The sequence below is a fragment of the Mauremys reevesii genome, linkage group 2 (assembly GCF_016161935.1).
Source record: "Mauremys reevesii isolate NIE-2019 linkage group 2, ASM1616193v1, whole genome shotgun sequence".
Classification (NCBI taxonomy): Eukaryota; Metazoa; Chordata; order Testudines; family Geoemydidae; genus Mauremys; species Mauremys reevesii.
This window is the reverse complement of record NC_052624.1, coordinates 169,813,524-169,834,767: the sequence shown is the minus strand read 5'-3', so window position 1 is coordinate 169,834,767 and position 21,244 is coordinate 169,813,524.

Here is a 21,244-nt window from a genome sequence, read left to right as displayed (position 1 = left end):
ATTTTAGACTGGTTTTACACAGGGGTAAATCCACTGGTTTCAGTGGAGTTACTGATGATTTACACCAGGGTAAATGAGAATCAGGCTGAACAACTACATATATTTTTCAATGCATAATTTTACTCTGTTGTAGGAGCTAGAGCTAGTTCATTTTTTTAAACCAAAATATATTCCTGTTGGAAAATATAGTTTTGTTTAAAGTGACATTTTTCATGGGGGAAATGTAGCTTTCAACTACATTTTATTAAAATTTTCTAATTGGGAGAATCTAAATGAAAAAGATTCATTTATTTGATAGGTCAAAACATTGCATTGTGATTGAATTTTTAAAAAATCAATTTCAACATTTTATTATTTTCATATTTTTGCATTTCATGAAAAATTTCAGTATTTCATTTTGCCCTGATTTGGATTAGAATATTATTTTTGAAGTGTCAAAATGTCTCATGAAAGGAAAATTCAATTTTACAGACACCTGCATCAGGAGTCATGAATTAAGCATTCCCCAGAATTACAAAGTGTGGGGTAAATACACATATGACCATTTATTAGGCTAATATATAATTTTATTAATAATAATTTGAAAGGCTGTTACTAGGACTCTTTTCTTAGCAATGTTCTGCCTCAGCTAGTATTTTCCTCATTCTGGTAGATGCATTATATCATAATAGAGTCTTTGGACATTCTATTTGGATTCCAAAGAAATAAATTTAAAAAGAAAAATAGATCAGATTTAAAATAATTTTAAACAAGCTGTTTTTATTCTATTTTTTTTAAAAAGCAAACTAGCCAGAAGAAGGGGGCTTTTCCAAATTTTTAATAGTTAACGTTGGCAAAACCCTATTCGCCTTACTCATACGGACCCTGATTCAATAGGGTACTTCAGCATATGGGATTACTTGTATGCTTCAAGTTAGGCATGTGCTTAAGTACCTTGTTGAATTGAGGGCCATCTGGAGTTGCAATGGAGTCAACAGGACTGCTTGTATGGGGGTAAAGCAACCAGGATTCAGCCCCAGGTATAGAGAAAGAAGCTTTTGGTTTTTGACAACATTCCCAGGCAGAAATTACTTTCTGAACAGTGAGTTACAATTTAAAAAGAGTCAAGTTATAAGTAAAAGATCTTTTAAATGTCACGTATTATAATTGACTGATTCTCTTGATTAAATCTATTTCATGACAGGAAAATCCTATAGAAGAAAGATTGTTTTAAAATCCCAACTAAATGGTACAGTACTATATGCATTCCCTGCTCCAGCCTCCAACACAAATCAAAATTTTTGAGTTATGGATAATGCCCAAGGCTGGAAAGAGAGCCAAATACCTGCCATCCTGTCCTCTTTCATTACCCAATGGGAAAAGGTGAAAAAAAAAGTGCCTTACTGGGGCAGTCAGCCAACAGCCCACACAAACCCGCTGTGCCTCTTCACAGCAAATCAACAAAAGGTCTAGGCTACGGGAGGGAGAGGATATGAAAAACTCTGTACCACAAACAGTTGCAAAATGCTTTACAAGCATTGAATGGCGAAAGGAAACTCAATCAATTGCAGTGATATTAGTTTTGCACTGTTCAGCCACTTCTGTGCTATTAACTAATGCACTTGTGTTGCTAAAAGTGAAATTCCTTTCTGTTATTGTTGCACTCTTTGTAAAAATGGAATTACCGATTTCTTTTAAAACCTGTTTCGTGCTCTCCAAAGATGTTTATTTTTTCTATTTTTAATATAATGATTAATCAACTCTAACAAGCATCCTCCAAGCCAAACAGCTGGGTTATTGCTCAAAAAATAGCTGTTTCATAGTTAAATATTTCCTTACTTCACCAGCTCGCTGAGGATTTGCTGGTGGCTTGTCTTTAAACATTTCACTGATAGTGAGAAAGTCTAGTGCTTAATCATACTTTCTGTTACAAAGGCTACATGGTTTAAAAAAAGCACACCGCAAAAAAAAAGAAAAAAAATGGGAAGAAAGCTCTTCTCCCCGCCTCCTGCCCCCAAATACCACACATAAGGTTACTACCAGATGTTCACTTTACATCCTGCCTGGCTTAAAAAAAACCTCAAAAAAACCCAACTTTTTTTTATTCATAAACGTCAATATCGTTTAACAGCAAATGTAATATAATTATAGTATTCAATAAACATTTAACAGGACACAGGCATTTTCGGCAAGAAAATATTACTAGAGTGAACCTTTTAGCAGTTTAGCAGTTAAATTAGTAATTTCTTTTATAACATCTGGTGCGCAGTCTCTAATTTCTAAAGTTTTGGAAAGAAAAACCATTGGGCAGATTTTGAGTTATGAATAATTTGCCAGTTGTTTACCTTTATGCCAATCTTATTCTTCCCTGCATAGATGCAATTGAATACATTACAAATGTGTTTTCCATAAAAGTTCTAAGATTTTGGGAGGGGGTGGTGGAAAATGAATTAAAGCCATTCTGGCCATCTAAACTCATTCTCATTTCTATCATCATTCTCCCCTGACACCATCATTAGCCTCCCACATGGAGACGAGGGTCTGATCCTCTAGTCCTTAGAGTTACTGTTTTATATGCACAATGATTCTGACCCAAAGCCACTGAAAGAAAAGCTATTCAGTGCTAAGGTGGAAAGTTCCTTCCAGCTGTCGCCCCTCTGCGGGGATAGACAAAACACAACCTAATACTTTGGCTGGGCATTGTTTCCTTGGAATTGGCCCTCCGAATAGGAGAGGGTCCTATGTGTGTTTCTTAAATAATATCCCAAATATTCCCACCTCTATCATTTTCCTGGTAAAGCTGATGTTTTGCAGCATGAGCTTTGGTGGAATACCCACTTCTTCCGATGAGCAGTGGAAATTTCCAGGGGGCAGGTGTGTATATATATATAGCAAATATTACATTGGTGGACGTGCAGGTGAATGAACCGGTGATGGTGTGGCTGGTAAAGCTGGGGTTCTCAGACTTTTTCATAGTGTGCACCTTCTTCACAGGATGATGATTTTTGCAGACTACCTCCACTCCCATTCGCAATGGAATCACCCTCCTCCACAGCCAACAGAAGTTGCGTAACACCACTGTGGTAGGTACAGAAATTGCCTACGTGAGAAGTAAGGTTAGGAATGTATCTGTAACTGTAATGAAATTTAGCAGCTGGAAATAAGGCACCAGTGCCCATGGTTCCCTGCTGGCTCTCTGCAGACCAACAGCAAGTTCTCCACAGACCACATTTTGGAAACCTCTGTGGTAACTCATTCTATAACTCGTTGATTTCTTGAATGTAGTTTACTTCTTAACATTTGTCCTGAATATGTGATAATCTTAATGTTAATAATATTCAATTGTTAACTGTCAGATCATCCATCCGTGGGCAGTTTTTGGCCACTGCATAGCCCAGGGTCAGTTTATTACCCTAGTCTATCTACTACATTGTTTATTATTAAAACCTAAAAATGGCACTTGTATGATTTAATTATATGCTTCTACAGTATATGTTCATTTGTTTCACTTAGGGTCAGATTCCTATTTGCTGAGTAAAGTGTTACCCGATGTGACTACGGTTGGCAGGATCTGGCCTTTGCTCATTTAAAATACTTGAACAGTATCCTCCCTGCAGGGCTGTCCCTAGGGGGGTGCAGGGCCTGGGACAAAGCAGCCCGTATGGGCCTCCCTTAACATTTTTATACAGGTGAACTCTGGAGTGGAGCGGGGACACCAGTGCTGGAGGGGTGGGGGGGACGATGGAGAGTCACAGGGTGGCACCTGTGCTGGGGTGAGGGGGCCCCCTGTGCTTGGGGGTTCCGGAAGAGGGTGGGGTCCAGGGTGGGAGGGCAATGGATGGGGTCAGCCTGGCTCTGGCGTGTTCCAGCAGCACTAAGATGCTGGTGGCTGTGTGGTGGCAGGCGACGCTGGGAGCTGGCGGGGAGGGGCAGAGCAGGGTTGGCTGGGGTCACTGCTGCCGCTGTCAGAGACTGAGCACAAGCCCTGCAATGCTGAGCAAGAAAAGGAAATACAATGCTAACCCTCCGGGCCAGTATGCCCCACCAAACCCTAATCCCACTCCCTGGGCTCCCAGGCACTCCTAACCCCACCCCCACTGGACTGGCCTAGTGCCCCCTGCATGACACATGCATGCTGAAGCGCGGGGCCCGGAGCAGTTGCCCCAATTTGCCATACCCAAAGGACAGCCCTGCCGCCCTGACGGCCTGATCCAACACCTTTGAAAGTCAATCAGAATATTTCCACTGACTTAACTGAGATTTAGATCAAAATCTAAACTGCGTGTTATATCTGAATGCAGGACATAATGCTGGATGGAGTGGCTATGTGACCTGAGACAGCACTTCACGGGATAAAAGAATTGTCTGACAGGAGAATAAGATTTGGTGGATTAATAAATGATTTCAGAGTTGTTATGGGCAATAGTCACATGATTTCTCTTTTAGAGAAGTCAGGTTTGTCCACTTTGTACTAGCCCTAGCAGTCTGCCTCTTTAGAAAAGTAGGGTAGGGAACTATTGTACTTTAGTATTTTACATTTGGAGGATGAGTGCTGAGTTCATTTTGATTATTTCTATGTTTAACTGAAAATTAGTCTTGTGTGCTAGAGAATTTTTCCTATTAGCTACTGTGTTTGCCTCTTGTTTTTGTTCCTTGCATGATAGCTGGTTTATACAGGCCCCAGGAACCTTGGGCCTAGCCATAAAACATACTGTGCACTAATAAGTGACGAACACCTCAGCTCCCATTAAAACCAAGTGAAGTTCAAGGTGCTGTGTGTCTTGCAAATCAGGCCCTTTGTGCTCACATGGCAGCTGGATATATCCCACTCATCCGACTAATCCTTTAAAAAAATAGTAAAAAAGAATTACCGCTGACTGAAGTTTAAGTGGATGATAAGACCGAGTAGTCAGAACCAGAGTCTGCAGTAATAAGACAGGAGTCAGAAATTGGCTGGGTCAGGACATCGGGAGGTCAAAAGCAGATCAGAACGAGTCAGCAACCAGAGTCAGGCCAGGTCAAGATACCAGGGAGTCAGAGGCAGGAAACAAACTGGAGATCAGACCCACAAATCAGATGTCAGGAGTCACTCTGGGTTGGGATGCCAGCAAATCTAGCCAGGGGTGTGGGAGCAGGAGCAGGATGGAGCCCAGTTATTCAGACAGTTTTCTTCTTCCTGTTGCTGGTTTAATCAGCCAGCCACTCTGGGACTCCACCAATCAGACCTCAAAGCCTCACACTGGGGCTGGGCTTCCTGGGTAACTGTCAGCGTGGCTGCTCCTGTGGACCTGGGATCGAGACCTCAGGGTTAGCATCACACCCTTCCCACCCTAGGGGTGTGCTCTGGAAGGCAGAAACCAGGATAGGAGCATGAATGTTTCAGCTGGCTCCCAAGTACATTCCTCCAAGCTGTAATCTTCCCAGTCACTCAGGTACCACAATTTGCCCAGCTTGAATTTAGAGTCGAGGCCTTTGTGAACAAAATATTCCTCCTGACTCTGTATTTGGCCGCTAAGGGGAAGTGTGTTCTTGGCGTATGGTTTTATAAGTGCGATGTGGAATATGGGGTAGACTCCAAAGGATTGAGGGAGATGGAGCTCAAAAGGTGACCAGGTTGATTTGTCACCAAATCCGACATGGGCCAAGGAACTGGTAATCTAGTTTCCAAGAGGGTCTGCCCTTGCAGAAGTGTGTGTTGAAAGCCATAACTTTTGTTCTATGGAGTACGAGGCCATGCAGTCTATGCTCGTCCATGTGCGTTTTGTAGTCCTTTGTTTTTTCAAAGTGTCCCTTTACCTTCTCTTAAATGTGATAGATGTGTTGTACTAGGTCCAAGGCAGATGGGTTGGGGGGAGTACAAGGGTAGATGCAGGTGAAATTGGGTGTGGTACCCATAATTGATAAAGAAGGGGCTGTGGATGCAAAGTCCACATTATTGTTTGAGAACTCTGCATAGGGTAATAATGAAGATCAGTCATCCTGGTGATAGCTGATGTAGCACTGAGAGTATTGTTCGAGGAGCTGGCTGATTCTTTCCATTTGGCTGTTTGACTGAGGATGGTGGACAGATGACAGGTATGTGTGGACTCCTAAGAAAAGTAAGGCCTTATGCCAGAAGCAGGCTGTAAACTGAAGCCCCCAGATCAAAGTCACATGATCAGGGAGGCCATGAAGATGGCCTATGTTGTTTATCCAGTCAGGTGGCTTCCTCCATGGAGGATAAAGTGAGCCATCTTAGAAAAGCGATCTACCATTGTCAGGATGGTCAAACTACTGGTTTCTGGTAATTCCATGAAAATGGCCTCCCAGGACCAAGATGGGGTGTCCAGGTTCACCTTAGTAGAAGCACATGTGGCACTGGTGGCACCATTCCTGTTCTTTGGGTGTGAGTCACTGACAAGCCAGATCAGCTTGCATGAGTTCGGCAAGTGATACAGAAGCTGAGATCATGGTATGCAGGTGTGTGTGTGGGGGGGAGGCTGAAGGGAACCTCTTTTCACCCCTCTTCATTCTTGCAGCTGATTATCTATGTGGATGGTAAGATGCACAAGGGCCTGTTGGCATCTCTAAACTGGCCAGTTAGTCTTTAATTTCTTCCTCCAAGCCCCATCAGAACTGGTATAGCTGTGATGCTTCATTCTGTACCCACTATGAGTTAGAAGTGCACTACATAGAAGCCACTGTGCCTTGCTCCTGCTGGAGTCCCCTCGGGGCGGCTTTAGCTGTTCAACTTGGTGTGGGTTATCGAAGATGGGTGACATTGATTGGAGAAAGGCATCCCAGTTCGACAGCACCAGGCTATGGCCTTCCAGCAGTGGGTGACACAGTCTAACACGTCTCTCAGCAGCCTGATTATCAAGACCACCTTGATCCTGTCAGAGGCATAGGTCCAGGGATGCATCAGAAGCAGAAGGCAGCATTGGGTCATGAAATCCCAGAACCGCTTGCAGTTCTCATTGAACCATTTGGGCAAAGGGTAATGCAGGCCCCTGTTTGGGGTAAGTCTTTGTGCACTGTGTTCAGAGTAGTATTCTTGGCACTGAGCTGTCTTGCTTGCTCCTGCAGCTGCTGGTTGTCCAAGGTCAGCTGCACAACTTGGCCTCCACCTGGAGGTGGGAAGCCCATTTGGGCAAGTCATAGAATCATAGAATCTCAGGGTTGGAAGGGACCTCAGGAGGTCATCTAGTCCAACCCCCTGCTCAAAGCAGGACCAAACCCAACTAAATCATCCCAGCCAGGGCTTTGTCAAGCCTGACCTTAAAAACCTCTAAGGAAGGAGATTCCACCACCTCCCTAGGTAACCCATTCCATTTCTTCACCACCCTACTAGTGAAAAAGTCCCATGCTTCTGTCTGATGGCTGTGGTGCTGCTGCTGCTGAGTCCATCCTTCTTGCTCTGGGCTTGGCCCTTCAGGGTTATTGTGGTCCAAACAAGCAGTCATGCCTGGGTCATAGGAAGCCAGATCTAGTAGGAGGAGCCAGGGTCCACAGTCATGCAATAAGATTCAAGAGTCGTGTGGGCCAGGATACCAGGGATCAGAAGCAGGACAAATTGGAGAGCAGAACCACAAGTTAGATCCCAGGAGTCATGCCCGGTTGGGATGCCAGGAAATGAAGCTGAGGGAGCAGGAGTAGAAGGAACAAGGCACACAGTCCAGACAGGATGGAACCTACGTGTTCTGACAGCTTCCTGTTCTGCTGCTGGCTTATGTAGGGCCAGTGGGCCAATCAGCTGCTCTGGAACTCCACCAATCGGATTTCAGGGGCAGAGCCTCACACTGGGCCCTGGCTTCATGGGTCTTAGGTAAGCAATTGTCAGCAGGCTGCCAGTTGGTGTGTGGCTCCTCCCATGAACCCTGAAGATAGATTTGTGGGTCATGACAAAGTAATTTGGAGAAATAGGGGATTAAACCCTGAATTTGAAAGCTGCCTTGGCCTTATGGAATCACGTCATCGCCTACAATGTCATTGTGAGAGATCAGTTATTTGCCAATGATAACATTGTTTGGTCTGTCCAAAAATCTGGTTTCCTTACCAGATTTTTCCTGCTCTAACTACTATGAACAGGCTTTCTGCACCCAGAAGTTAGTGGACCTTGTTCTTCTCTCACTTACACCTGTGTAACTCCATTGTCTTCAGTATATAGGCAGATCAATTAATCCTACCTCCAGTCCTCAGGTCTGCCTGAGCTGTGTTTTGTGCAGGACCAGGTGAGGGTATGGGGAGAGCAAAAAGTGTCTAAACACCACCCAGGGGCTGGCTTGACTCCCAGTGTAGGGGTATGTATATCTACAAGCTCTACAGTGGCAGAGCTGCACTGTAGACACTACAGCATGGGAAAGGAGTTTTTCATCACTGTAGTAAATCCATTTTCTCAGGAAGAGGTAGCTAGGTCAATGGAAGAATTCTTCCAATGATCTAGCGGTGTCTACAATGAGTCCTAGGTTGGCTTTACTATGTCTTTCAGGGGAAAGAATTTTTCACTCCCCTGAATAATGTAGCTAGGTTGACTTAAGTTTTAGGTGCAGACCAGGACTAAGTTAGAGGAGCCTCACAAAGGCTGCTGTAAACTCCGTGACTGGTAATGATCCCTAAGGAGCAACTACGCCAGCTGAAGGGTTGCCAGAGAACAGCAACTTTGTGACCATGCCTCCAGAAACACCCTGATACAGCCTCTATGCTGGATGAATCCCAAATTGCCTGGTTAGATCAGCTTTATGGCCCATTTGCATTGAGCAACAAGAGGACCTGTACTGGTGGCCAGGACCTAGCCTTGAAGTATAAAATATATAGTGACCTACCTACCTCCAAAATAGGCCTCTTATCTATGTATATCATTTACTCTAGGCTGCTATATGCTGAATTTTAAGGAAAGAAACCTCACCAGCCTAGCTCTGAATAATGAATCCTCATAAGTTCTACAGATTTTACAGCAGGAAACACTTATCTTTTTACCAAGATTGGCTTTTGTAGCCAATGCATGAGGAAAGAGAGAGTTTAGGGAAATAATTCTTCAGTTTCACCTTTCTGTGAGCAGGGAAAGGTCTTTTAAATGGAAAGGTCTTTTAATTTTGGCATTCCATGCTGTTTCTTAAAATGGAGCGGATCTGGGATGTGACACACAGTGGTCTAAGTGCTCCATCCAACTGCTATATAAACAGAGCAGTTAGTGCACATTCTAAAGCTGTAACATTAAGTAGAATAATGGACGATGGCTTTTGATATCTATGTAAACCATGAATTTTATTACAGAGAATTACCATGTTAATTTTTGAAAAGTAAACAAAACCTAGTGCAAAACCGATTCAGTGTATAACCTAACTTGCCTGGTGCCTAATGAGGTGACAGTGATGGAATCAAAACAAATATCTTTACATTTCATAAACGTAGGAAAAAATACTTCTGTGTTTAATCACTGTCTGAGTCATTGACAAAGCTGGCACCCTCAACACTGCAGATTCTGAGGTTAATGTGACTACCTTTCCAAAGCAGTTTGGGATATAGGCTAAACTCTAATGGACCACCATGGTTTGCATTGAAACAGTGCAGGCAAACAGCAGATTAATATAAGAGGTGAATAAGAGTTTTCGCATACAATAACAAATCTATCCTGTATATTAGCGGCTTCACGTTGTCCTGAGTTATGATTCCTCTGTTCTTATGTAAACTACTAAGGACAAAAGGCCTTATACTGAATTGCTTCCATGGGCAAAATTCCCATTGATTTCACTGAGAGGTACGCCTGAGGAAGGAGTTCAGGATTGGATTGTGAAATAACGTTCTGTTACTGCCATCCATTATATATATAATTTCCATTCAGTCAGCTAAATTCTGCTTATATTGGCATACATTTAGGCTACGTCTTCACTACCCGCTGTATCGGCGGGTAGCGATCGATTTTTCAGGGATCGATATATCGCGTCTCATCTAGACGCGATATATCAATCCCCGAACGCGCTCCTATCGATTCCGGAACTCCACCACCGCGAACGGCGGTGGCGGAGTCGACATGGAGAGCCCCGGACATCGATCCCGCGTCGTGAGGACGGGTAAGTGATCGATATAAGATACTTCGACTTCAGCTACGTTATTCACGTAGCTGAAGTTGCGTATCTTATATCGATTTTCCCCCTTAGTGTAGACCAGCCCTTACACGCAGGTCCCCAGAGGTGGAAAATCCTTCAGGAAGTGACTTAGTCACAATGCACCCTCTGATCAGTAGGGAATGACTGCAGTGCTAAAAGTGGACAGCACTGGCCAGTAAGAGGTGTGGTCAAGGCAAGTGACAATGAGATGATTCAGTACATCTCTGCAGGAGTTTTAACCAGTAGGCTGTGTAGTCATAACCTAAAAGCTCCTACATAGCAGAAGACCACAAAAGAAATGAATCTTCCATGGAGAGGCCAGTCTGTAAATCACTCTTGCCTGTGCAAAGTTGGATGAACCTGTCCCTCTATGTTAGTAGCAGGAGGTATACATATACTATTCTCTACAGAATGTTGGCTGGAGGTGTAGAACAGAGTAATCCATTGTTCACTGTGTAGAGTGTCTCCCCGTCTAGTGGTTGGTCCACAAAGGGGATTAGTCCACTACAGCTACCAGCTAGAAGAGGTACTTCTCCAGCTTTCCTTAAGTGGTATAGGCTCATGACGTTAGTTCTGAAGAATCAGATTCAGTCCAAGTGATGATGTTTGAACACTGTTATTTCAATAGGAAAAGCAATACTGTATAATATATAAATTACCAGCATATAAATACAGTTAATCATAGTTTTGTGGTGGATGTAGCTTGAAACTGTTCTGCCTTTGTTTTCCATGTACTACTTTTTTACATGCTTAAGAGCAGTTTAGCAGAAACCATTTTCTTCTCAGAGTTGTCTTGTCAAAAGATCCCCACCGTTGTAGGTGTTTTCCATACGCAAAAATGTGGATTTGTCAACATTGAAACTGGTCATGGGAATGGGTCAGTTTGATGAATTTCTCAACTCAAAAAATGTTGAAAAAAGTTTTAAAATTGTTGAAACATTCATTAGGACTTTTTAAAATGAAAAAAAAAAATGCTTTCCTGGTTCAAAATGACTTCATTGAGAAATTTAGGCTGAGTTAAAGTTTTAACGAAACATTAAAAATTATCCAAAAAACAATGAAAAATTTTGCAATGATCAAAAACAAGACATTTCAACACAGTGTTTCAGTTGATCCAAACTGAAATTCTCTTTGATTTCCAGGTTCATGAACATTTTTGAGATTTTTACTTTGTCCTGATTTGGGATGGGAAAACTTTTCAAAAACTTGAATATAATCCTGGGATGAGAAAACAATTTCCCACCCAGCTCTGGCTGCTAACTGTTGCAGAGGAGACACATGGTGTGATCTGTCTCCTGGAGACTTGGATTTTTTTCCAATTTCCTTCAGCTAAAATAAAAGTAATTTAAAGTGAAAGTCTCTCATATGCTCGTTAGGTGTAGAAAGAAGGCAGTAGGGTTTGAGGGACCATTTGTGCAGTCTGCTATAGGAATATTGGAATAGCTATGAGAGGAAAAAGGTAAATAGCCTATGGCAAACTAGAGAGACAAGGTAGGTGAGGTAATATCTTTTATTGGATCAACTTCTGTTGGTGAAAGAGACAAGCTTTTATGGGAAACTGACAGAGTTATGACTGTAGAAGGCCAAAATTTATTAGAAATCTGGGGTGTTGGCTTCTTATCATCAAACATTTGAGTATTGGGACTGTATCCCTTTTATGGTTTTGCCAAGACCTAATCATTCTATTTAGAGCTATTTACAGATGAAGGAAAATTATTACTCACTTTTTATTATTGAAGAAGCAAAACACAAAGTAAATTAAGTCCAATTTGCATGAGGTTTTGCACACACCTAGATTTGAGTACAAACTTGGGAACAGACTTTGAACTCTGTAGCCTTTATAGTCAAAATTTTATTACATTTTTCCACATAAGTCTTGCCATGTCTTTATTGCATTCATGCAATAAGAGAAGATCTTTCCTGGGGCTAATTTTACTCCTTGAAATTCCCATTCTCGTTAACCCAATTCGTTGTAGTCTAATGGTTAGAGTATCTGCCATATAGTACAGAAGAGGCAGGTTGAAGTTCCAAGATGAATGCATTTTTTATTAAAATATCTTTTATTTGCTCAGCAATAACTGATCATTGCATTTACAACATTTAATTACCATTACTATCCCAAAACACTCTACATTGAATGAAAATATTGAAACAAGCCTTTTTGTTGAAGCAGCAAATTGTATTGCACACTATTAAGTCTCATTTTATGAAATGTCAAAGGCACATAGATCTTGGTTGTACTTACCATGCTTTTCAACTTTATAGTCTTTATATTGAATTTTTAAAGTTATTTTTTCATTGTAGTTTTCAAAATGTTTCTGTTGCATCAGGGAACTGGGAAGCCCCTTCGTGACTAATTTAACACCTGTAAATTGCTATGGCTACTAACCAAACACTTTGTAGACTGTAAAAATGAAATAGATATTTAATTCATCAGAGTACTGAGTTCCATTCTAGTAGTTGTGTCTTAATAAAAATTCTATTAACTTTATTCAATGCCATTCTAGATTAATGTGAATTTACTACTTTTCATAGATTTTTAAGGCTGGATTATGTTAATCTAGTTTGACCTACAGCATAGCATGTTGAAAAATGCAAAGTAATGTACATTGGAAAACATAATCCCAACTGATGTGGAGAAAGTGAATAAGGAAGTTTTACTTACCCCTTCACAGGAAACAGGGGTCAACCAATGAAATTAATAGGCAGCAGGTTTTAGACAAACAAAAGGAAGTACTTCTTCACACATTGCACAGTTAACCTGTGGAACTCATTGCCAGGGGATGTTGTGAAGGTCAAAATTATAACAGGGTTCAAAAAAGAACTTGCTAAGTTCATGGAGGATAGGTCCATCATGGAGGATAGGCTATTAGTCAAGATGGTCAAAGATGGAACCCCCATGCTCTGAGTGTCCCTACCCTCCGTTTTGCCAGAAGCTGGGACTGGAAGTCAGGGAATGGATCACTTTATGATTACCTGTTCTGTTCATTACCTCTGGGGCACCTGACATTAGCCACTGTCAGAAGACAGGATACTAAGCTAGATGAACTACTGGTCTGACCCAGTATGGCCATTCTTATAATTTCAGCATCGGTTTTCAGATTTTTTTTAAATTATCCAAAAAACGTGTACTACTTATAAGTAGAGTTGGTCAAGAATTTTTTGTCAAAACCATTTTTTGTCAGAAAATGCTGATTTGTCAAACCCAAAACTTTTTATGGGACCATATCAGTTTAGAAGACGCTTTCACTGGATAAAGCATCCCAGATGGACTCTCTGGTCATAACTGGAGAGAGAGAAAAACTCACCCATGCACCTTAGAATAATCAAAGCCCATTGATTAAGGCATTCACCTTGGATGTGGGAGACTCAAACAGTTTTTCTGAAATCTCAGAATTTTTCACCGGCTAGGAAATATGTTTCCTGCCCAGCTCTACATACAAGGTCAACTCAGGGCTTGTCTACACTACAGGACTATTTCGAATCTACTTAAGTCGAATTTGTGGATTCGACCTTAATAAGTCGAATTTGTGTATCCATACTAAATACACAAAATGAAACTTTCTGAGTCCACATTCGGCCAGCTTTTGGACTTTGCGGTGTGCACTGTGGGCTGATCCCACAGTTCCCCCCCCCGCCTGCCCATTGAATGGATTTGATTTCAATGCATGCTGGGGAAAATGTGTCGCCATTGTCCATTGAAATCCCGCCCCCTGTGTCCCTGCCAAAAAGCGCGGGAAATCTGTTCGCTCTTCGGTTGGGCGGTTGGCGCGCCAGCGCGCAGCCAGCGCGCAGCGGAGCCGCTCATCGCTGCATGCACGCTGCACTTATGGTCAACAACTCGCTCGCCTATTATCGCACACCTTCACAGTGAGATGATGAGAAGAAAGGGGCGAGGACAGCAGCAGGAGAGTGAGAGTGGCGAGAAGTGGCGCAGACCTCTCACGCAAAGCAGTGGGTGCTGGGTGGTGGCAATGGGTGTGGGTGGGGGGGAACGGGTGGGACTGGGGGCTGGGGAAACAAGCACAGACTGGTGGGACACCGCATAGCAGTGCTGCAGGTCTGGGGATGAGACAGCTGCACTTCAGGATGTGAGGATTCTTGACCTGTCTGCCTTGAACTGTGTCCTGCCCCTGCTGCTGAAGGACACAAGGATGGGATGCGCCGAGCCTGCAGGCAGCCCAGAAGCGAGCCACCCTCTGCTGAAAGCCGACCACGCCAGACAGCTACCAGTCAGTAGCGGACACGTGGGGGCGTGGGCGTGGGCAAATGGGGGATTGCTGTCATCTGTAGCCACATCGCTGAGCAGCAACTGCTCTCAACTGACTGTCGGAAATGTCAGGGTCATCATCAATGATGGCTTCGCGCGGATGGGATTCCCAAACTGGGGGGGGGCTATAGATGGACTCGGGCTCCCCCCTGGCCACACCAGCCCAGCAGCCCACCAGGCCACATTACCGGGCTTTTTTTCTTTCAATGTGCCTGCTGGTGGGTGGGGGACATACGGGACGTTACCAACCGGGTGGGCGGGCGGGCAAGTTTCATGGGCGTGCGTCGTGTCAGGGGACTGTTTAGGTTTACAGGCAGGCACTTTCTTCCCGACCACAAAAAACCGGGGTTGGGAAAGCAGATGCCTACAGTGATCCTGATCCTACCTCGCTTGCGGACCCCCCTGCCTAGCCCATGAAGCTACAGCTGAGCAAGTTGGCAAAGGTGGTGGAAAACTTCGAAGAGCAACACTGGATGAGCAAGTGCAGAATGGTGGTGGAGGAGATGGGAAGAGATGGCGGACCGCCTTGACTTCGCCTGGATGTCACATCAGCGAACTGTGAGAAAAGGGCGAAGCTGCTGCTCCTCTTGCTCTGTGTGTGCAAACTGTTTGGCTGCTTGGCTTCTTGGAGCCTGAGAGGTTGAGGTTGGTCCATTGGCTTCAGCCAGACTATCAGGCTGTTCACGCCTCCAGCGAGAATATATGCAGGTCAGAGCTTATTGAAATGGAAGCTTTCAGCGAGAGGCTCAAGTTTACAGGAGCCCCAGCAGGTAACCACTGACTTTCCACTGAAACCAAGTTTCCCCACTTTTCCACTAACTTTTAAAACTAAGGGACATGTTTTAAATTTTAATAATAAAAAAATAAATTTTTCAATGATTTCTCATTTCTGTTGCATTCTTGGGGATGGAGTTTTTCTGTGCTGGTTGCAGGTGTGTGGGGATGGGTGGTTTGGCAGGGGGGGGGCGGGGGGAAGGCGAGGGATGCGGGGCAGGCTGGGGGGGGGGTTAGGGGCTGTGTGAGGGGGTGGAGGAGGGTGGTGGAAGGTGGGGAAGGGGTGAGGGGGAGGAGGGGATGAGGGCACTTTTTGGGGCAGGAGATGACAGGAGGAGGATGAGGATCAGGAGGCACATGAAAGGGGGATGGGGAGCACATACACCACAACAGGACACACCACCCTGCACACCCCCAGTGATCAAGGACTGCAGCTGGTGCCTGCACCCAAGTCTGTGTGTGTGCATGCCTGCCTGCCCTGCAGTGTGGCAGCCAAGTCTCCCACCCTGCACTGAACAACAGGCACTGACACTACAACAGAACAAAGTCAATTGACACCAGAAACCCACAGAAACAGAAAAAGTCACAGCACCAGAAAACACAAAGAAACAGTCAGTAACAATGAACTGCTTTTAAAGCTGTTGCAGGCAGTGAGGTTGAGAGTTGGAGTTGGGACTGGTTGAACACAGGTGTGAAAGTTCACGTCGTTGTCGCCCTGGCGCTTTGTCTTCACGCGGTGGGGACACCCTCACCGCAGGGTCACTTTGGGTGCGGGGGGGCTTTGGGTGAGGGGGGGGGGGACTCTGGCGTTGGGGCTGCACTTGAGCGGCGGTTGCAGGTGCACTCTCGGGCTGCCTCCGCTTTGGCTCCGCGGACCAAGCATGCGCTTCCTCCGCCTGCCCCTTCTCTCATTGGTCCTCTCTGCTCTTCCTGCCGCCACTGCCCATCCCTGGTGTGTGCGATGCTGCTCTTCCTGGTCCAGGCTGTGCTCTGCTGTCTCTGCTCTGCTCTGTCTGGAGCTGGCCTCACTTTCCCCTGGTCTCTCAGTCCAGGGTCTTTTTCTTTGTCGGTGTTCGAGCCAGCAGTCCCTCTGGGATTGAGGATGGTGGGCAGTCCGAAGGAAGCTGCAGTCCGGGAAGGGTAGGTGGATTGATTTAAAAAACAGTAAACAATTTCAGTAAACAATACACAGTCACCATTCAGTTCACAAGACCAAAGAACAAAAACTCGGAGAGAGACTGGAGAGACAGTCCTTAGTTCTGATCAAAGCAGATTGCGCTCTTTCAGTACTGAGAGCTGATTAGCTAGCAGGCAGCAAGCAATTGCACTGGCAGCCTCAGACAGCCAGAAAGACAGCTGCAGCAGAGCAGTAAGCCAGTGAGTACAGTGTGCTTGCAAGTTAGTGCTTAAGTGCTGCAGAAAGCTGCAGCGGCAGTCAAAGACGCGTGAACCAAGCAGAAAAGATGCCTGCATGCTTTTTCTCTGTTATGCGAGGCTGGCTTGCACTGTGAAAGTATTCTTAAGATGCTGTTAAAATTCAAAAGCAAAAATTCTTATAAAAAGTAGTAAAGTACTCCTCAAATTAAAACTGGTCATTCTTATGCAAGTAAAAGTCATAATTATGCACATAGATGCAGCACACTAACAGACACAGATGCAGCACTTCCACAATGACATCACCAATGAGCACAGAGAGCGCACCAGGAGAGTGACTGTGCATGGCACCTGAGGAGATGGACCCTCAGTACCTGCAGAGATGGAGGCACGAGGCCCCCTCCTGCTGCTGAGTGCATGGCGCGGCTGAGCCCTCTTCTAGCTTTGAACTGAGAGCTGAGGGAAGCCTGCTCAATAAGACCTCTCCCAAGAGCCTTTGTAGCTTTTTGATTTTTAGCTTTTTATCTATTTTTCTTTTTTTATATATATATACCTTTTTTTTATATATAATTTTTTGTAAAAAATTAAAATTTTTTTTATATTTTATATATATTTATATATATAAAAATTTCCTGTTTCCTGTTTTTCCTGTTCCTACTGCTTCCTCCCTGTGTCTCTCCGATGATCTCCTAAAATCCGTCCAGGGGAGGTGATTTGTGTGGGGGAGATGTCCTGGCTGTGATCCGGCGTGAGTCTGGGAGGTCGCCTGCGCCTGCCAGTCCCTCCGAGGACTCATCTCGCTCACCTCTTGAACCCCTGGGCCCACTCACTCCGGAGGAGGAGATCGCCAGGCCACCGGACCGTCCCTCACACTGGCCAATGTCTGGGTGGGCGTGGCGCGCAGACCCGCCACTGGTGGCATGCAGTCCTGGGTTGGGCTGCCATGCCTGTTGCCGCGGCTGCACTGGGGCCCGGCTGTTCTCTTTCCTTTTTTTTTCATTGGTTTTGCCTTCTTCTTTTCATCTTCTGCATGTCTTCCTTGGCTGGGCCTTTGTTTCCGCTTCCTGCTTTACTCAGATTCTGACTTCCTTCGCCCCTCTTGGCTGGGAGAGCCTCTCATCTTCTCTGCGAGGCCACAGACTCCCCCTGGAGGAACTCCGATCTTGCTGCTGGATCCCAGCCCCTGCTGCAGAGCTCCCCAGCTCTTCATTCGCAGAGCTCTCTCCGCTGAAGCAACCTCTGGACCAGATTCCAGAGCGCAACCAGATCGCAATCCAAAAATTTCCAGAAATGAATTCGCTGAATGAAGACAAATTTTCGAATGTCATCAAAAGCATGCTCTGTCATGGTGCACTGTGGGCCAGAGAGCTGTGAGCTACTGTGCTGTAGCATCCACAACAAGCCTAATGCCTGCTAAGTAACACCGAGATCGCTAATAGCATTACCATCCGGACCAGCCCTAACCAAAGAGCCCTAAAGTTCGAAATTGCTCTGGTGGAGTTCCAATTTTCGGCTAGCCTTAGAAAAGCAGTTTCACCATATAAAGAAGATCAGCTCAAATAAGGCACAGTAAGGGCTGATTAGAGGTCTGATCCAGTGGGTATTCACCCACAAAAGCTCATGCTCCAAAACGTCTGTTAGTCTATAAGGCACCACAGGACTCTTTGCTGCTTTTACAGATCCAGACTAACACGGCTACCCCTCTGATACTTTCCAGTGAGTTTAACTGTCTTTGAATCAAGCCTTTAGTCCCTCCCTTCCCCAAAGTAGAGCTTTGACATGTGAGTTTATGAACACCAGTAAGGGTCTGAAGTTTGCCCTAATTGCATGAGGCCAGATTCTCAGGTGCTCAGATACTATAGTAAAGGGGTCCCTAAAAGTACTTAAGCTAAATAAACAGAAGCTCAGCACCTGTACATTTGCATAGCTGCAACAACAATTAAGGGTCCGACTTACAGATTTTTATTTTGTTTAACTTGAAAAAGTCAAATAAAATTATAATAAAAATCAGTGAATATAGTCAGACTTAAAAATCAATAAACAAGCATATGCAAAAAGCAGATTCTTCATTGCCTTGCACCGTCATTTGCACCTGTGCAAAGTGAATGTAAACCACCACCACTACTGAAAGTGAGGCGAGAATATTGATTTGATAGCAGCTTGCATCCACTTTGCACTTTGCTTGCATCCACTTGCATCCACTTATCCACAGGGATAAGAAAAGGCATAAGACAGGAGAGAATCAGATCCATGGGTCTCATCCTCAGCTGGTGGAAATCAGAGATGCTCCACTGATGTCAGAGGTACATGATTTACACCAGTGTGGATCTGGCCCAATATCTCAAACTTAAAATAAATAAAATAAATATATTTATCAGTGACCAGCTAACTCCTTTCTAACATGGCTATTCATGGTCCAGGTCTTGGGACAAATGCTGTTGTGTTTCACCTGGACATCACTGGTTTGGCCCATTTTACTCTAGGAAAGCTTTCAAAAATATTGTTGCAAAGATACTGACAAGTAACTGATGGGAAGGTCAGAGGAGTGACTGAAAGAGAAAGTTTGGAGTGGAGGAACTGTATCTAGCAAATTAAGTACTGTTTCACACTGCAGTTTCTTCCCCTGAACTGAACCTGAATGCTTTAAAAGAGGGGTGGGCAAACTTTTTGGCCTGAGGGCCACATCAGGGTTCCGAAACTGTATGGAGGGCCGGATAGGGAAGGCTGTGCTTCGCCAAGGCCCACACCTGCCCCACACTCCCTATCCTCCCCCTCCCACTTCCTGCCCCCTGACTGCCCCCCTCAGAACCTCCGACCCATCCAACCCCCTCTGCTCCCTGTCTCCTGACTGCCCCAACCCCTATCCACACCCTCGCCCCCTGACAGGCCCCCCCAGGACTCCCACGGCTAACCCCTCCATTCCTCATCCCCTGACCGCCCCCTCCCCCAAACCTACACCCCATCCAACTTCCTCCTGCTCCTTGTCCCCTGCCCGCCCCCCTGGAACCACCTGCCCCCTTACCATACCACTCAGAGCACCGGGACTGGCAGCCACGCCACCCAGCTGGAGCCAGCCATGCCACCGCACAGTCTAGAGCACCAGGGCAGACTGATGGCTCTTGCAGCTACGCTGCCTGACAGGAGCTCGCAGCCCCACTGCCCAGAGCACTGTGGGCATGGTGAGCTGAGGCTGCAAGGAGCGGGGACAGCACGGCTGGGGCTGGGGCTAGCCTCCCTGCTTGGTAGCTCAAGGGCTGGGCAAGAGAGTCTCGTGGGCAGGATGTGGCCCGCGGGCCACAGTTTGCCCACTTCTGCTTTAAAACATCCTTCTTACCCACTGTTTCCCAGCACACACATCCCCAAACCATTTTCAAGACCTGGCAGTCCCACTCTGTCTTGGGCCCATCATATTGTTCTATTAAAATATTGTACATATTAGGGCTTTTTCCTCAGGAGCACACAAAACATTCTAGGGCAACTCCGATTGGAGAATACTCTGAACACATGAGCTATGAATAGCATCCCATGCAAGGAGAACATGTGCTTGGACTCGTCAAACCTTGTAATGGAATCAGCAAAAGTAGAGGGCTTATTAGAGGGTTCTGAAGATAAATGGTGGTGAGGAGGAGGAATTCTGTAGGTGGGAGCAAGGAAAAGGAGCTTGGTTCAGGGAAATACAATGCGCTTGGGAGGCAGAAATAGTAATCAAGCATTTTGGACCCTATGGATTGCCACCAGTTAATGTTAGTTGAGGATCTGGCCCCCGGACTTTTGGATGCGTATCTGAACAAACTCTTGTAACCTTTCATACTTTTCCCATGACTACTAGAGAAGACCAAATATACTGGAAGTGTCATTGCTATTCCTGCAACTACAAACAGGCCTCATGCCCAGCTGGTGCAAATCAGTGTAGCTCCCTTGGCTTCAACAGAGCTAACTAGTATACACTAGTTGAGGATCTGTTGATATATCATCAGCTGCCCTGCTATCTTACTAAGAACAGCCTTCTGTGTGTTGTCTTATTTGAGGGACATGCCCTACCTCAGTTCCAGAAGCAGATCTCCTATTCAAGTTCAATGGCAATTTTGTGCCAAAACTGAGGGTAAAAATATGACCCTTTGTATATTATGTAAGTACAGCCTTAATACATTCATCTGCAGAATGGACCATTTTTTTAAATTTGAGGTAATCATCATGTGTTTCATCTAAAAGCCAAATAACCATAGTGGATGGATATCTGGAAAAAAGCCAAGAGGACCCAACATGGCTCCTCTTTCATCCTGACAGGATCTTCTTTTTATGCTGCTCTCAGTCATCCACTGCCTGATTTAGAAAGGACCTAGTAACAACATCTAGAAATATTTGAGTCAGAGATAGGCTTGAACCAAAACACGGGGGCTCAAATCCTGACTCCAGTGAAGTCAATGGCAAAACTCCCTTTGACTTCAGTGGGGCCAGATTTCATCCTGTATCAAATGCTCCCAGACTTTGAGAAAGCTTGGGTCTGAATCAGAATTTGCAGGTTGAGCCCTTCTCTGCTTTTACTATATTATACCCAAATATGTACAGTTCCATAGTCACCATGTCAACCAGGTCTTATGACTAAATGTAAAACCAGCAAGGAAAAAGGAAATCACTGTCCTTCCCTGGCAACAACAATCATATGCGTCACACAAAGGACACAGCCATTTTCCAAATGGCTAGCCAGGAGAGGATTGTAGAATGGCCAGAGATATTCACTTCATTCTCCTGATTTATTGGA